Source organism: Furipterus horrens, unplaced genomic scaffold (assembly GCF_987537825.1).
Source record: "Furipterus horrens unplaced genomic scaffold, mFurHor1.1.pri manual_scaffold_6, whole genome shotgun sequence".
NCBI classification, from domain to species: Eukaryota; Metazoa; Chordata; class Mammalia; order Chiroptera; family Furipteridae; genus Furipterus; species Furipterus horrens.
Genome location: NW_028327176.1, coordinates 14,937,691 through 14,956,499, shown reverse-complemented (window position 1 = coordinate 14,956,499; position 18,809 = coordinate 14,937,691). Strand labels below are relative to the sequence as shown.

General features: G+C 45.2%; 1 long non-coding RNA gene across 3 annotated transcripts in view; it reads right to left on the bottom strand.

Moving 5' to 3' along the window:
* The window catches only part of LOC150005707 (uncharacterized), a 29,243-nt gene extending 23,916 nt beyond the window's left edge, over positions 1 to 5,327 (bottom strand). For all 3 annotated transcript variants that reach the window (XR_016511893.1, XR_016511892.1, XR_016511894.1), the window contains exon 1: positions 5,213 to 5,327. This is a non-coding gene — a long non-coding RNA (uncharacterized LOC150005707). The remainder of the gene's footprint in view (positions 1 to 5,212) is intronic.
* Positions 5,328 to 18,809: the final 13,482 nt, after the last annotated feature.

The window sequence follows — 18,809 nt, the reverse complement described above, 5'->3', positions numbered from 1 at the left end:
GCACTACATAAGTTACTTTTGAAAAGCAATTACTTCTTTTCCATGAAGTGAGGTTCTTTTTTTTCTAGAATATTTACTAGGTAACCTATTACTGACAACCAGTTGTCATACTAGAAAAGGTCGGCAAGTTTGAAACTGTCTATTGATTTAAAAAAAAAAATGCATAATTTGTCTTCAAGCTTAATGGCTCTCATAAGCACATTGCCAAAATACTTTCACGCTAACAATCTCATTACAAAAATGTTGTAAGGATTTCATTTTACTAAAAAGTCTTGTTTTTGTAACAATTACTACATTGATGGTATCTTATTGTATTTTGTACACTCCTGGCTTTGAAGCAATAGCTCACTGGCAAATGATACAGGGAAAGAATTTCATTGATGGTGCTACATTTGTATTCTTACCAAGGAATGTTTATATTCAAGTTCTCAATTAGTGAGGACACAATCCAGAGTTTTTCCAAAGAATTGTTTTCACTAAAGAAAAAAGTTGTTGAGAATATATCTTCACTGGTATGTTGTTCTTTTAGTGGTATACATGCACACAGCAACTGTATGTATAGTTCATAACTGAAACAATCCAACCAATACTTTAGGCTAAAGCATGCTGGGGTTTTCACATCTGTATTATATCCAGATGCCCACTGCTTCATAATTTGTTCTAATGCTTAGCCATGTTTTCTCGTATCTTCCAACAGTGTGTACAGACTGGCACCTGTTCTTCTTAGGCTGTGTGATTTCCCTGGTTTTCTTTCGGTCATTACTGCATGTGATTCTTTGCCTCTGCTAGAATCTACCTTTAAAAAGATAGAAAAGGCCTTTAAACATTTATTATTAAGCTTAGAGAATTTTGTGGGGTGTTGAATTCAGAATGCTATGATTTCAAACATTGCTTTTAAAAAGCATAGTGGTTTATTGACATGTACCAAATGTCTTGCTAATCCATGTACCTTCGTATCATTAGCTTATATCTGAATGCAACATTTGCCCTTAGGGAAGGGTGCATATAAATCTATATTCAACGTGGACTGGATAATCGCCATGTTTTGTCTTCTTGTCAGGTCTGATTAGATCATCATTATTTTCATTTCACACTGAGGCTGTGAAGCGCCCAACTGCCAGCTCTGGCTTTAATTGCTCTGACAGCTTGTTGTCAGACAGATTTCAAAGCTGATTCTATCACTCGCTAACTCCCTGAGCTTGGAGGACAGTTGTCACAGCACATTGAAAATAAACGATGGAGCAAAGGGCCACTTCTAAGCTCTCTGTGTTGGGTGACCCTGCTGCTCTTGGGAAAGTGCCCATATGGTATATAACATGTGACACTTAAAGAGTGCCAGGGTCAATCCACAAATAAAGTGTTAGGGAGGTAACATCACAGGAGCCAGCAATACAGTCCTGTATTCCGCGCCCCCCCCCCCCCAAAAAAATACCCACACAGAGAATTGCACAAAAATTTTGTTAGCAGTTTTGTTCATAATGTAGTTTCCAGGTCAATACTGGCACCCACAGAACTTCAACAAGAGGTGAAAAGGATAAACTAATTGCAGGATAGCCACACAATAGAATCCTACTCAGTGATAAGACAGAACGAACTACTAATCCTCACAACAACATGGATGGATCTCAAAACATTAAAGAAGTCATCTATCAAAGAGTGCATACTCTTTTTTGTGTGTGAAGTTCTAGAAAAGGTAAAATATATCTATAGTGACAGAAAGCAGGTAAGTGTATTCTGTGGTCTGGAATGGGGGGCCTGAGGGCAAAAGGGCATGAAGGGGGGAATTTTTGGGTGATGGGACTGTTTTACATCTTGATTGCCATTGAGTTATATTTTTCAAAATGCATTCATTTCTACACTGAAAATGGGTACATTTTATCCTACATGTTATATTGAGGAATAAAATGTATTTTAAAAAAGCACTTGTGTTCTTTCCACTAAATCACACACTCCACCCACAGGCTGAGGGAATGGTAAGCTGACACTTTCCCAACAAGAGGAGAGCCAGCAAAACAAGTGAGGTCAAGCAGGGCAGCCCGAGGTCAAGACCAGCGGCTGCCTGCTGGCTGCATCATCCTGGGCAAGCTAGTTAACCCTTCTGAGCCTTGTTTTCTCAACTGCAGCAGGAGATTAAAAACAGGGTTGTAGTCTCTGACTCTTGCACATGCACCTCTATAGGTTTGTTCCACCTTTGCCAGTATTTCATATAAAGGGAATCAGAGTATGCATTCTTTGATGTCTGGCTTGTTTAATGTTCTTTATTCATCCATATTGTGGTTCATTTTCATTGTGTTCTTCTTCCCTACTGAGTAGTATTCCACTGTATGGATGTACTACCATGCCCCATTCACCGGTTGGACATTTCAATAGTTTCCTGGTGAACAAAACTGCTATCAACATGATATACACATCTATATGTGTATTTGCTTCTTTTCTATTGGATAAATACCTAGGAATGAGATGACTGGGTCATATGATAAGGGTACTTTTTTTTTAATTATTTTTTTTTGAGAGAGAGGAAAGGATGAAGAAAGAGAGAGAGAGAGAAACATTGATCCAAGAGAAAAACATCAATCATTTGCTTCTCATATACTCCCCAACCAGGGACCAAACCTGCAACCCAGATGTGTGCCCTCATCCTGAATCAAACCAGTGAATTTTCACTTCACAGGATGACATCCAACCAACTGAGCTACCCTGGTCAAAGCAAGGGTACTTTTATTTGACTTTAGGAGAAACTACCAGATAGATTTCCATAGTGGTTGTAACACTTAGTATGCCCATCAGGAGCATGGGAGGGTTTCCTTTTTTCCACATCTTCCCCAACACTTGTTCGTGTTAATCTTTTTCATTTCAAGGATATGGGTTTTGAAGTCAGACAGACTTCAAATTCTAGTCCTGTCACTTCTGACCCCATAACCTTGGATAGGTCACCTGATCTAATTGAGTTTCCTCATTTTTAAAATGAGAATAATAATATTTATATAATAGAGTTGTGTCTGGCAAGTGAAAATAAAAACTATATGTTCAATTCAATTGTTTAGCATATCTAAATACATCCACATTATGTTTACTCAGTTATTCTCAATTCTGAGGACTAATTTTTATGAAATTCTAATTTAAGAGCCCTATCAAGATGTCTTTGTACAAACATTACCTGAAATCAGGCAGCCTGATATCCAAGGGCTCACGACAATGGGAGGTCGCCAGAATCAGGCAGGGCCATTCATTCTGCCTGTATTCTTACCCCCAGGTGGGAAGGGGAGGAACTTACTTCCCAAATCAAGGTGTTTACACTTACCTAGAGCTTCCTCTCCAGCACTGGATAATGGGGAAATTATGGGACCTGAAGTCATTACCAAATTTCTTAAACCTTCTGAACCATAGTATTTTCATATATAAATTGGGGTTAATATTACTCCATTGAATTACTGTTGAAGATAAACACCTGACAAACTGTCAGTGATATGCAAATGATACTTTTCTTTCACTAGAGGGGGAAAAGTATATGCCCAGATAGAAAATTTCATAAAACTAATAAAATGGTGAATACAAGTCTTTCTTTTCAGCTTTCCTGATCATGTTGGAGGTGGTGGATTTCTGTGGTAATGGAAGTTATAGAAGCTTGTTACAGGAGTGGCCACCATCCCATTATAACCTGCTTGGCACAAGAAGGAGGAAAATAGGCCATCAGAGGCCAGGCCAGGGAGAGGCCACCGAGACACTGACCCCTAGCAATCCAATTCTGCGGGGCAGAGGTGAGTCCAGGAATCTCCAAGTAACCAGGTTTCCTCACTGATTCTGATACACATGTTTGGGAACTCCAGGCCAGGAGTTCTCAAAATAGGGTCCTCTGACCAAAAACAACAGCATTACTAGGGACTGTAACTGAAATGCAACCCCTCTCAGGTTCTATCGCAGACTTATTCAATCAGAAATCCCCAGATGGGACCCAGCAATCAGTGCCTTTAAAAAGCTCTTCAGGTAATTCTGATGAATATCCAGGTTGGAGAACCACTGTGGTAGACCAAGGACCAATAGACCTCCCGATATAGAGAGGCTGAGGCCAGAGTTGGGAGAAACAGAAAGAGAACAGATTCCAGACGGAAAACAATCAAGGAGTGTTGCCAGGTCTAGCCCATATGGCTTTGTTCACAATGATTGATGCAAGGGAACTACAGGGCCTGGCTGCCCCCTACGCCACTCAGCCCGGTGGTTCCTGTTCATTTGGGTGAACAAGGCAAGCAGCTTATATCCTGGCGGTCAGAGAAAGGCTGGGATACCCGGGCTCTGTTGATCTTTTATTCTGAATTTCAGTATAGTTTGGCTGCCAACCCCAGTGTACAAGACTTCAAACACTAGTTTTAAATATATTAGACTATGATAAGTGAGCTTTAAAAAGGCATAGGAAAAAAAAAACAGGCAGGAAACATGCTAATCAAATTAGACATGGAAAGGTAGGCCCATCTCAAAATTACAGTGCTGTCTTGTTCAGTTTCTAACTGTTCTTCCAGCACACTCTGGATGAGGGGAAAGACCAGGGCCCACGTGTGGGAAGCAGAAAAGTGTCCCAGGTATGGTCCAGCTGAGGGAGTGAAGGAGGGCTGGACTGAGTTTCCCCGCACTGTGCTTCTGGAGACGTTAACATATGTTGCAAGTCCAAAAGGGGGGGGGGGGCGGCGAAGGGAGAAGGGGGGACTCAAAAAGTTTGGAAAACTTTGCTTTCAATAGCTAGAAATTCACCTGGCATATTTGCATATTAAAGGCGCTGAGCACTTCTGAAATAAAGAAGCTTGTTTAACTACATCTGATCCAGTATTTCCCATCTTTGTTTGGCACACAGCCCTCCTTCCTGACACACTCAGAAGCACAGTACGGAACGGTGTCCTGAAGCCTGTCAGCTTGGGAAACTCAGCTGCCCTTGCTCTTCAGCTCCTGGTTCTCCCACCACTGTCCACCGGCCTGCTTGCCTTTCCCCATGGATTCAGACCAACCTAAACACTTACACCTAATTCTATCTTGGACAGGAAGTCTAAAAACAGCCCCTGCTTATGCAACCTGAGTTGGTGTCAGGCTCCATTCTTAGTATTCTTGGTCTCTTGCCTAGACTCCTTTTTTTTGCCCAGACTGTTTGTTGCCAGACTTGAATCCTTAACAACTTTTCTCCAGCATTCTGGGTCTGGGTTCTTACAGCCCAGACTTTGGGCCTTACCTGCCTCCTGCCCCCATGGCTCTCCCAGACTTGAATTGGCCTGCCAGGGATGGGGGACATACCGCTGCCTGCTGCTCCCCACATTAGCAATCTCCGAGCATGATCTTGGATCTCCTGGTTTCTGGTCCCTGTACCCCTTCCACCAGAAGCATTCCTGCCCCACCCCTGGGTGTTCCATGTCCTGTTCTCACTCGGTGCCAACTCGGCTCTCAGAGCGCTTTGTCGGTTAATCTTCAGATGTTTTCCTAAGAGTTATGTTTTTTGGTAATAAAGTAAGAAATGACAGTTGCTAGTAATAAATCTGCCAGGACTTGAATACAGTGTCCTGTGTGTCCAAGATAGGGGACCACTGCAGAATGTGCATGTGACCAAAAGAGCAACTAGGGGCAGACAGTCTGCTTTTTGGACCTAGATCTGAGACCCTGAGCAAGTCCCCTGACCTCTTTGAGTCTCGCTTTTCCCATCTATAAAATGAGAGTAATAACAGCTGTCCTGCCTACCTTAAAAGGAGGCATTAGGAGGATTAAGATGGAATAAAGTACTGTGGGCTCTTTGAAAGTGTGCATTGCTATAACAATGTAAGGTGTTATTATCTGTATTTTATGACTTAGCATCTTTTTGCTGACACTGCAGGCTTAGGCTAGGGGGCAGAGTTGGGGAGGGGGTTGTTGCTTTGGGAAACAAATAAATGTCTTTTGAAGGTTGTTGACTCTACAGATGTAAGTTGTAATCACCAGCCCATCCACCCTACTGAATGAAGAGTCTGAGTGACGTGACCCATTCAGTCTGCTGCTTCGGCACAGAAGCGCAACCATAACCCGATGCGGTGGCCCCTAGACCCAGGGAGATCCGAGTTCCCTCTCTGTCTGGGCAAGCACTGTGCCGAGGGTCAGACAAATATGCACCACTCCGCCAGGGTAAAAACCACAGGCTTACAGCTGAGACTGGATGGGAAGAGGCACATAGGGCCTCTATAGGGAGGCACTGGTCAGTGGGGGACACTTGCTCTGGAATCAGATGACATTTCGTCCCGGCCATGCCACTTTCTAACACTGAGACCTCAGATACAGAACTTAAGTTTCTCATTCCCCTGTACTTCTAAGTGGAGATAATGGTGCTTAATCCACAGGCTGATGTGGTAATATGGTATGGGCGTGAGCCAGAGGGGGTGGCAGAAACGACCGAGGTGGCAGTGATTTGGGTGGAGACAGAGGGGATGGTAGCTGAGTAGAGCTGGATTGGATTCCACAGCAGAGTCATTGGGTATGTCCAGAAGTCACCAGATATAATATTCAAGCTAAAAAGAGATGTTTGAACCTCAAAAGGCCTAGACCCCAGCAGCAAAGACCCCTAACAAAATGGTCCTTGTCCTCCCCTGCCCATGGGATCCTAGTGACCACCTTCCTGGCATCTTGCAAAGCTCTGGTCACCAGGGCTCTCAGTGAGGCTGCAGGTCACAAGCCTCTCCTTTGCGGGGTAAAGCAGGAAGAGCAGAAATGCTTCCTTTCCCTAGTGTCTGGTCCTGGTTACCAGGCAACAGAGCTCAGCAGGCTGCAGACGAGGCCGGGACAAATTCTCCTGGAGTTCCAACCAGCAAACTTCCCCTTTCTGGTGAGGTAGCCTTTGGGCTTTCTCACAACCATTCTGTGAGGATGCAAAGGTTGCTAGGTCAAGTCAGTAGGTGATGACTGGCCAGCTCTTAGGAAAGATGAAGATTCTGCTGCTCGGAGTGGCCCAAGCCTCAGTATCACCTGGAAGGTGTTAGAAGTGTGATCTCAGGCCCTATCCCGAATCTACTGAATCATAATATGCATTTCACTTTCGAACAAGATTCTCGGGAGATTAATATGCACTGTGTGTATGTGTGTGTGTGTGTGTGTGTGTGAGAGAGAGAGAGAGAGAGAGAGAGAGAGAGAGAGCAGGGCTGCATTCATTCTGTGGGTTCTCAGGGGAGAAGCCATTTCCCTTTCTTTTCCAGCTTATACAGATCATTTATAATCTTGACTCTAGACCTCTTCCTCCATCTTCAAAGAGAGCAGCACAACATTCAAAATAAATTTAAGAGGCACTAGTATAGTGAGCTCTGTCTGGGCTAGCAGTCTTCCGCGGTTATTTTTCATAGTATTAAATTAAGTATTCACTCCTCTTCATTCAACGGGCATTTATTACGCACCTACATTGTGCCACGCATGGTGCTAGACCCTGGAGACAGGGCAGTAAACAACACCGGCCCAGTCCAGGTCCTAAAAGAGCTTACAGTGATGTCTTCCAAAGGAATGGAAAAGGCCATGTTCCAGGCCGAGATGCCTCCCTGGCTGCATTTGGGGAGCTGCCTGTAGTGCTGGACATTACCTGTGACACCTTCCCCCTGTAGATTCCTCACCCTGCTGTCGGCAGCAGAGCTCAGTGAGCTACATGACTGCAGATGCTGGGAACAGCACCTGGCATTCTGTGGGGACACACTGTGCTTACACAGAGCTGCGTGACACTCCTTCCCCCTGCCCATCTCCCTCCTCCCTTTTCTTCCTCCTCTCTTCTGTCCTCATCTTTCTCCTCCTCCAGAATTGTCCCATAGCAGCCCCCGTTATTCTTCCTTGCCATTTTTTCTCCTATGTCTTCCCCAAATTTCCATGTCCATGTCACCAGTCTATGAGGCAAAAACATCTGGAAACCCAGCAGCTCTCCAAAGTTTGTCTTAAGCCAGGATGACATACACACATCACATACCCCTGACACACAGCACTTAGGAATATCTACAGCTTTGTAATGTGACTCTTCTTTTTGAAGACTCTTTAGCTCAAATGCATAGTTGGGGCAAGCCAATCACCCGCCCACAGGCACCAGGGCGCTGGAAGCCGCCAGCATTCGGGAAGATTAAATGCAGCTGTAAGGCTGTGAGTGCCGAGGCAGCCCTGAAGCCGAATGACATTCTTAAGGTCCCATGGACCTCCCCTCTGCTGCAAATAGCAGCAAACACAGCTCAGACTCCAGGGGGAAAGGGGGAATACAGCGCAAGCAGGGTTGTTTGAGGTGGTGTAATCCAAATTCACTTCCTGGCTATGAGGCGGGAGTCCTAGAAATTCATTGCTACAGAGGGGAGTAAAGCATTGGGTTGTTCCAACCCGGTGGCACAGAGCAGATGGCCTGTCCAGGCACCTGAGCCCACACCCCGCCCTGGTTCTCCGCAGCCTGCAACCAGCTAGACTCCTTGTCCATGACCAGTGTTGTGGAAGAGGCCCAGGCCCCAACCTTCCCTGTAATTGCGCTGGATGCTGTGTAACACCATGCCCAGAGGACTGAACTTGATCTCTAGGATAGAATATCCAGCATAGGTTCTCTCTGACTGAAAGGAAAGAAAGAAAATTGCCTCTGGCTTTCCAAGTGAAAGAAATATAAACAAACTCCTTTCTCCCTAAGCCCCTGTTTACAACAAAGCTGACATAATGTGTGTTTACCCAAAGCATTTGGGACATAATAGGGAGAGAAACAAGTAATCTGTATAGCTTGTGGGCTGGGAAGGAGGAGCTGGGAGGCAGAGAGGAAACTAAAGTTGACTCAGAGCCTTCTCCATGATGAAGCAGTGCTTGGCCTCCTTCATTCTCATGACTGCAATAACATCTGTGAAGGAGGCATGACGCATCCCATTTTAAGAGACAAGGAAACTGAAGCTCAGCAAGATGAAGAGAAACTCTTAAAATACTGAGATTCATAGAACAAAACCAGAATTCAGAATCCCTTTGGCCTGACTCCAAAGTGCTTTCCTCTACAGCCTGCTGTGTTCAGGAAGTAACAAAGCTCCAAAAGCTGCCACCAGGGAAGGCAGGGGCAGGGCCACACATGTGGAAGGTCGACTTGTAATTAAAGCTTGGAAAATCCGTGACATCCTCGGAAACTGTCTAACTGATAACTCACATTGTTTCCTGGCAGTGCACCTGGGCTCCTACATCGGCCGTCCTGCCTCCTGCAGATCCTGACACCTTTCATCGTAGGAAGCAAGTCCTGGCAGGTATGCAGCCTCTCCCCCCTTTCGGCCACACATCTATTGCAACAGACACCCACGTATCCACCAGCCTTCTTTAAGCCATCCAGCCACCACCCTAGTTCATAGGTAGCTCCTGTTTCTAGCCAGTAGCCCCTGTTTGTTTGGCTGGTCCTTGATTCAAACCTGCCCATGCCTCACTCACCCAGCTCCAAACCTGATGGCATTTCAGGGGGCTTACCCACCTACACCAAGAGACTCCCCTTTCTCTGTCCCACACTTGGACTCCAGCAAACCCTCATTTTTCTAATCATTTGTCAAACCCAATGACTGGTGTAGACGCAGGAAATTCTGGCCACCTCCTTCAGAATCCAACTCCACAAACAGGTGACCCCTCCTCCCCATCTCCACAGCCAAGATTCCGGCATGCCTTCCAGCTTAGCCATGACTGTTCACAGGTGCAGACACAGCTATGGCGCTGTGTCTGCGAGGACTGTTACATTGTTAGTGTCAGCATAACACATGCAGGCTAGAACTTTCTCTGCCCGACAGTAAATACAGAGGATTTAATCACAGCATGGGACAATTAATAGTTTTTCACCAATAGATTTTCATAAAGTGACATGTGGATCTTTAACGTGACACATCTAACTCAGCATGCCAGTCCCTGAGCAAATGTAATATTGATATCCCATCCATCTTCTCGTTCCTGGTGGGATGGCAACGCCCAGGGAGGTTGAGATGGGAAACAAAAGCCTGACATACCAATCGGGTTGACAGTGCCTGTTGCAACACATGCTACTGCGCCCCGCTGAGGGAGGCAGTGTCCCCCCATTGCCACAGCAAGGAGCTGGGGGGAGAGGGGTAATGAGCAGTGAAATACTTGCTCATCAACACTGTTTGCTTGTGCAAGGCAGCCATGAAGGGCATTCCCAGCAAGGGCGGGCAGCCAGAGCTCACTGACAGCCGGGCAGTCCAGAATCCTTGGCCCGCACACAAGCGCACACCAGAAAGCTGGCCGCGAGACCAGCAGCTGCTCTGGCCCGGCCTCACGTTAGCCGCTGGTGCCTGATGGGGCCTGCCTGTCCCAGCCGGCTGCTCCAGCCTCCTCCTCCTCAGTTTCCTAACCTGCTGCCCCTTGCAGGCTATGGCTCCTCCTCCTGGAGGAACCTCCTCCTCCCAGAAAACAACATGCACTAGAAAAATGCCTTAGCACCTCCTCAAAGCCAACACCCCAGACAGGCCAGGGCACACCTGGCCGGCCTCCTCAAGGCTCTCCCTGCCAGCTCTTGCTGACTACCCTTTTCAACTTTCACCTGGGCGTGCCTGCTCCAGCAGTGTTTTCTCAGATTTACCTGGAGGGTTTGCTAGACAATCCACCTGATATAATAAACCTGCAACAAGTCTAAGAATTTGCATTTCTAACAATACCCAGCTGGTGATGCTTCCGTCCCACCTTTGGAGAATCCTGGTGCTAGTGACTGCCTGAGAGAGTTTTGAATCAGTGTTAAGCCCAAACAGCACGTCAGCGTTCTACAAAACTTTCTGTCCTCAGCCCGAGATGGAACTAGACAGAAAAACACATAAGCAGCCCTGCTGTCTCATCCAGTATATGACATTGTTTACCCTGGGCGGAGACCTGGCTCTAATATTGTCCTTGAGTTCTTGTTTTGGGACAATCATCAATTAAATGAGATTTTTATGGTACTTTAATAACACACCATGTGGGACGGGCCCCAAGACAAACGTCTTACTGAAATCTAGGCAGCTGCAGATTCCAGGTTCATGGCCTCCCATGTATTTACAAGGCTGGCAATTAACAGGGGTCAGAAGCTCAGCCCAATAGGGAGTAATCCCCTCCCTCGCACCCCCAAAAGGCCTGCTCTCAAATTCTCCTTAGGGCCTCTCCTGGATTTGCCGGTTTCTCCTGGAACAGGACTCCAGGACTTCATTCATTTACAAAACAAAAGAATACGGGGCTCCGTGCACTGGAGGTAAGGTGATTCTGCTCCAGCCTCCCACTTTCTGGGGAAAAGAACCTGGGCTTGGAGTGAGGGAATATAGGCTCCCAGCCTGCTCAGCACCAACTGGATATGTGACCATAAGCAGTGTTTCCACATAGCTGATTCTGCTGTTTCTTCTGTCAAGGGGGAACAGTGTCACGTTAAATTCACAGGGTTACATAAATGGCATAATGATGCTATATGACGTTATTGATTTTTATTGGTATTATTGTTATTTTTTCTAGCACAGGACTATTTACCCCAAAGTAGCTTCCCCCCTGTGCTGGGACACTTTCCTGAGCCCCTCCAGCCTGTATATTTTTTAGCTCCTTCTCCTTGCCAAGCACTTCTCCAAGTACTATAGTCAGGAATGAAGCCAACAAGATTCTTGGCCTTAAAGAGCTCTCAGCCTGGTAGGAACAATAACACAAGTCAAATAACCCCATTTCAGCAGGACGTGTTAATAGGAGGGTGTGCAGAACGCACACGGAGGCCGAGGTGAGACCTGTAGCAGAGATGGCTAGTTTCTACCCAATATCTAGTTACTCTTCTTCCTTAGCAGCAAACATGCCACCCAGATTAACAATTGTATTTTCCATCCACCCCGGCAGCTAGATGTGACCGGGTGACAAAGTTCTGGTCAATGAGATGTAATTGGGAATGATGTGGGGATACTTTTAGGAAATCTCCTTAAATGGCAATGGGCATGTGTCCTTTTGCCGTACTCCTTTCTCCATCCTGTTCCTTGGAATGCAGATGTGATGTCTGGAGCTCCATCTGCATCTTAAACCATGAGGATAGGGACGTTCTTGAGGGCAGGTGGGGAGCCCTAACAGCTTTGTGCACCCGTCCTTGGCTGTCAAGTATGCTTTAATCTCATCTTTAAGCCACTATTGTTTTGGGTTTTCTGACATATGCAACTGAGCCTAATGTCAGCTAATTCAAGACCAGATTATGAGCGATCTGAGGACTTCGGACTTTATTATATAGGCAATAAAGAACTATAAACTCTTTATAAGCTGTGGAGTAACTTAACACAGAGAGATAAAGGAAGAAGGAATAGAAATGATCCATGATGCAAAATGCCTGGAGAAGCTTGTTTTGTTGGTAGAAATGAGGAACTCTGATTTGGAGGGAAGGGTGATGAGTATGGTTTTAGACTCGTGGACTTTGAGGTGACTGCAATGACTCCCTACTAAAAAATTCAAAAGGGAGCTGGAGGTATAGAAGCGAATCTTGAGAAGAAGGTAAAGACTTGGAGCCACGGGTTTAGAATCACTCATGTTTGCAAGTAAGAGTTGACGTGCTGCAACACGGATGGACTTTGAGGACATTATGCTGAGATAAGCTGGTCACAAAAAGACAAATACTGTACAATTCCACTTGCATAAGGTACACAGAGTCATCAAATTCATAGAGACAGAAAGCAGAATGCTGGTTGCCAGGGGCTGGGGAGAGGGGGAGGGGAGGGGAAGTTAGTGTTTAATGCGCACAGAGCTTCAGTTTGGGAAGATGAAAACGTTCTGGAGATGGTTGGTAACGGTTGTGAATAATGTGAATGTACCTAGTGCCACTGAACTGCACATTTAAAAATGCTTAAGATGGTTAAAAAAGACATACATACACGAATAAATAAATAAAGGAAATATCTAGTAACTTCTGAAAAAGCAATAGCCGAAACCCCAAGAGTAGATGACATTTCCAGGGAAGAAGAAAAAACGGGCTGGCAGGACCCAGCTTTGGGGAACAGCAGAAGGAAGCTGATCTAAAGAAAAAAGACAGTGGTCTGAGAGGAAGGAAAGACATTATGTCACCAAATCCAAAGAGGGAGAGAAGTTGTGACATGATTAGGAAACTTTTGGAAAGTAGCAATGAGAGAGAGAGAGACATTGTTCAGCAAAGTCTAGGAAAATTGTTTTGAAAACAAAGGAGAGGCTGAGTTAGCATTGAGTACAAGGTTGAAACTGCAGGTGGTGACCATCTAAATTGGATTTTTCAGAGCTGGTCAAAGACAATGTCATCACAGCAAGGCTGGGTCAGCATGGAGAACAACCCAGGCACCCATTCCATTGTAATCATTTTCCAAGTAAAAGGATGCCTGTATGAAGTACAATGGAGGGGAAGCCATCAAATCAAAAGTCGGTTTCTGAGCCGTGGTAGAAACTAAGATACGCAGAATAAAAAGTACCTGCCGTGTGCTGGGGGAATGCCAAGGAAGAGGGACAGAGAAAGAATTCTGGAAATGGATCTTCTCTGTATTAAAACTGCATGCTCCACTTCGAGTCAATCTGGGGAGGTGAGCTTGAACACTTAATCCATCCGTAGCCACTAAGAAGTACTAAGACATGTAAAACAAAAACAAAAAACCCTTAGCTTAATATCCAGAAACAGAATTCCTCTTAGAGAGGGAACTGTTTTCCCTTAGGAAAGTACCTTTATAAAGCTTGAAATGAAATGGCGGACATGACAGGAGGCATAAGTGGGCAGGAGAGAAGCTAAGAAAAGAAAGTCAAACAGAGCTACGTCCATGGGGCTGTGAGGGAACAGGGAGGACTCGCAGGACCTCAGAGTCTCCAGAGAATTTGCTGTTTGACATGAAAACACACCCCTTTTGCTTTATCACACTTGATCAGAGCAGGGAGGTTTGGGTAAAAAGGAAGGAACAAAAGATGAATTCCATGCTGGCAAACACCAGGACAGCAATGAAGGGAGAGGCCCAGAGGATAAGAACTCTCTGGGGTCAGGAAGCTGGAACCAAAGGTGACCATGGGAATGAGAGCGGGACAACCCCGGGCAACATCTGGGGTCAATCTCCTCAAAGGCCTGGCTTCGTGCACAGCTGGGCTGGGCTGGGGTTGTTGTAATAGCCTATCAGTCTTTTTAGCAAGCTCCCACTTATGCCCTTACTCAGCCTCGCTCTGTTCCCTTCCATCCTTCACAATGAGCTGTAAGGATGCAGGGTGGCTCACAGCAGTCAAGTAAAACAGAGATCAAAGAAAAGAAGAACTGGCATTTGCAGGGGGGAGGGTGTAAAAGGGGGTTAAGTGGTAATGGGGAAAAAATGCAAGAAAACTAACATCAAAGATTTTTTAAAAAAGAAAAGAAAAGGAAAAAAAAAAAGGAGAACTGAGGAAAGATCATCAGATTTGCAAAACAGCCAAGTCATCACTGATGTTGGAAGGGTAATTTTCTGCAGGACTGGGGCCAGGGTCGCTGCAGGCCGTGGTGTGGACTGTCCCCCGCACAGAAGCAGGCCATCTGGAAGACACCGTTCCCACCCCAGTCATCACAGGATGAATGTCCATGACAAAATCCAGTCAAAGGGAGCAAAGTATCTTGAAGAATGGGTCCCCTTTCTTAATTGGCACAAGGGCATCTTACGGGCTAGCAGCAGCCTTGGTGGGGACAGAAGGCAGATGGCAAGAAGGTTATGAATAAGTAGCTAGTGAAGAAATGAAAGCCATGTATCTGGAGCATCTCTATGGGGTATGTATTGTTTATCTACTGCGGCATAACAAATCATTCCAAACTTTAGTAGCTTAAAAGAACAAACTGATTATCTCGGTTTTGTGCGCCGGGAACAAGGGACAGTTTCACCGAGTGATTCTTGTTCAGGAGCTCTCATAATGCCACAGCGAAGCTGTCGGCTGGGGCTGCTGTCATTTTAAGACTCAGCTGGGGCTGAAGGATCCACTTGTAAGCTACTCATAGAGAAGGTGGCAGGCTTCAGTGCCTCCTGGGCTACTGGGCTGAGTTGGGCTGTTCCCTGCCATGCCAGGACGGTCTCTCTATGGAGCTGCTTGCAGCATGGCGTTTGCTTCCTTCCCCCAATGTGAAAGAGGGAGAGAGAGAGTGGGGAGGGGAGGGGAGGAGAGAGAAGAGGACAGCGGAGGGCAAGGGAGGGGCGAGGAGGGACAAGTGAAGGTCCAATACAGAAGCCATGGTCTCTTTATAATTTAATTGATTACAAAATAAGGGTGAATCCTGGGAGGTGGGGATCATTAGAGGCCATCTCAGAGGCTGCCTATCAGGATAGAAAGGCTCAACCTGCTCTTCCAGAAGGCAACCTCTTTCTCTTACCCTGGGGGTGAAACCATTAAGAGACAAACAGAATTTGGGGAAAGTCCTAAGCTCACCTTAAACAGGGACCAGGGCATACTGCTGTGAGTGACCCGGTGGCTGAGTTGAGTCAGATGGCAGAAGTAATTGCCATTGGCTGCCCCCTCAGTAGGCTCCTGGTCATCTGCTCACTAAGGCTTTAGCTTCGGTGCTCAAGTGAGCTGTCTGCCTCTGCCTCATGTGGGTGTGAAGGAAAGTTCATGAATGCCAACAAAGGTTTCTAATCCAGAGTAGCAGCCCATGCAGAAATCCAAAGAGGCATCCAAGGAAAACAAAATGCCTCACAGGCCAGCTTTGTTTCTGCTTTCTGTGTGGTAAGACCTGTTATGCGGAAGTGTGGAGGGAAGGAAAAATCAGATCAGCCAGAGCCAGAGCCAGGCAGCACCTATTTCCAGTACCTCCAGGCTCCCTGGATGGCTGGGCCTGAGGCTGTCGACTACCCTAGACCCACAAGCCCTGTGTCCTTTGTCTCACCCTGACTCCCACCCACCATGAGACTCGCGATGCCTTCTTTTGAACTGCTGGAGTGCAGAGGCACACGGACAGTACAGGGGTATACTGAATTCCAGCCGGTGTCGCCATCTATTCTCATTCTTTCCCTTAGCCTACAACCAGCCCTTCTAGATTCTTTTAGAGGCTCCTGAAAATTTTAACCACTCTGGAGTTGACTCAATTTATAAATATTTATCGAGGGCCTGTTATGATAATGAGTCATCTCCAAGCCACGATTGCCTGAGATGAAGTGGGCCAGGAAGGGACAGATCCAGGGGGTGGGTCATTCTGGTGGGCGTGGTGGCAGGAAGTTGTTATGTTGGAGATCACAGCTGGGGGTCAGCTCTTTGGGAAGGAGATGTGCAGTTACCATGAACCCAAACATCGGTCATGACTGACAGGAGATCAAAGGGAAGACACACAGAAGACTGATAGTCTGCGTAAGAGAGCCAAGGCCAATGCTGAACAGTTCCAGGTAAACAGAGAAGACATGCATAGCCCTGGCCAGAGAGTACAGGTCAAGAGCCAGCATCCATTCCTGAAAGTAGGAGCCATGGCTGACTTCTTTATCATCCTATCCCCAATATCAGTCACAGTGATAAATTCAGGTCCTCAGGCCAGGCAGGAGAGCACATGCATGTGTTCATCCATGTAGACACCCATAAACCAAGGTTTGGGGTCCAAGATGAGCTTCAAGAAACAAGCAAGGAATAGAGTTCAGACCTAGAGGTTAGAAAAGGCAGCTCAGAATCTGTAATGGGTAGGTGGGGCCACCTAAAAGCCTAAGTTATGAGCGCTGATTCCAGGGCATTCTCAGAATTAATTGACTCTAGGATTACTCATTATAAGCAGCCTTGCTCTTCTGCTAGACAGAGGCCTGGAACCATGTTTGTCTTGTTCATAGGGTATTCACTAGCATATGGCCTAGTATGAAATGCAGGCTCAATAAATGTGTGTGGAGGGAGCAACTGCTCCTAGAGAAAAGTGGGAATCTACGGGGGGTGGAGCACAGGTCTAAGACCCAGAGAACCCTCACAGTCAAGACAGAAGTGGAGAGGTCTTTTTCCCAAGTTATAGAGACTACGATGAAGACAACAGAGCCCTGGTTTCAGGTTGAGAGCAAGCAAGAAGATGTCAGTCTTCTGTACCACATCCCTCATCCTGTCACCTTCCTGGGTCTCCTTCAGAACAGAGCAGAGGACTCAAATGACAACAGCCATTCACCTTTCCCAGGGCCTAATCTCCGGATTGTGGATATGTGTAAGCAGAAACCAAGCGAAAAACTTCAACGTGTGACTGTGAAGTATTTCCTCTCCCTACATCTAGGTGCATGACCTTGGGCAAGTCATTTAGCCTGTCATTATTATAGCCTCAAACTGTTTCCTCATCTGTACTGAGCAAAAGCTTGATGTAGTCCCACTTGCTTATTTTTGCTTTTGCTTTTGGTGTCAAATCCCAGAAATCATTGCCAAGACCAGTGTGAAAGAGCTTCCTTTCTATGCTTTCTTCTGGGAGTTTTACCTTTTCATCCATTTTGAGTTGAGTTTTCCTTATGGTGCAAGACAGGTCCAATTTCATTCTTTTGCATCTGACAATCCAGCTTTCCCAGGACCATTTATTTAAGAGACTATCCTTGGCTCCTTGTTGAAAATTAATTGATCATACACCTATGGGTTTATTTCTGGGCTCTCTATTCTATTTCACTGGTCTATGTGCCCATTTTTATGCCAATAACATACTGTTTTGATTACTATAGCTTTGTAATATAGTTTAAAATCAGTAAGTGTGATGCCTCCAGCTTTGTTCTTCTTTCTCAAGATTGCTTTAACCGTTTGGAGTCTTTTATGGTTCCATGCAAATATCAGGATTTTTTTTTTTCTATTTCTGTTAGAAAAAAGTCATTTACATTTTGACTAGAATTGTATTGAATTTATAGATCATTTTGGGTAATATGGACATTTTAACAGTATTAATTCTTTTAACCCATAAACACAGAATACATAAAGGAAACTATCAACAAAATAGAAAGGCAAGCTACAGAATGAGAGAAAGTATTTGCAAACCACATAACTGATGAGGAGTTAATATCCAAAATATACATGGGACTGATGTGATACAACTTGATCACAAAAAATTAATTAATTAACTACTCAATTAAAAATGGGCAAAGGAACTGATTCACCAGTTTTCCAAAGAGACATAGAAATGACCAACAAGTACATGAGAAGGTGCTCAACCACTAATCAATCATCAGGCAACTGCAAATCAAAACCGCAATGAGATGCCACTTCACACCAAAAGACTGGCTACCTGTGATCAGAAAAACAAGAGATAAATGCTGGCAAGGATGTGGAGAAAAGGAAACCCTTCTGCAGCTACTATGGAAAACAGTAAGGAGGTCCCTCAAGAAATAAAAATAGAACTACCATACAATCCAGCAATTTCACTTCTGGGTATATATTCAAAGGAAATAAAACCGTAATCTCAAAAAGATATCTGTCCTCCTGCATTTGTCATAGCATTGTTCACAGCAGCCACGGGATGGGAACAACCAAAGTGTCCATCAATAGAAGAATAGATCAAGTAAATGTGAGAGTCCTTAAGAATGGTATATTACAGTACAGTATTCCCTCACTTATCGCGGGTATTACGTTCTAGACACACACACCATCACCCCGCGATAGGTGAAAATCCGTGAAGTAGGAACCTTACATTTATTTTAGTAATTATATATATTTTAAGGCTTTATAAACCCTTCCCACACACTTATAAACCATTCCCAGTACCTTATTAACCTTTCCCACTCCCTTATTAACCTTTTCCACACTTTTATAAACACTACTTATGTTCTTAAACATATTCTACACTCTTAAACCTATGTAACTTTAACAACATACATACACAGTACTGCAAAATCATGCGATATAGCAAAAAATCCGTGATAAATAATTAAATATAATATTTTTAAAAATCCCACGATACAGTGAGGCCGCGATATAGAGAG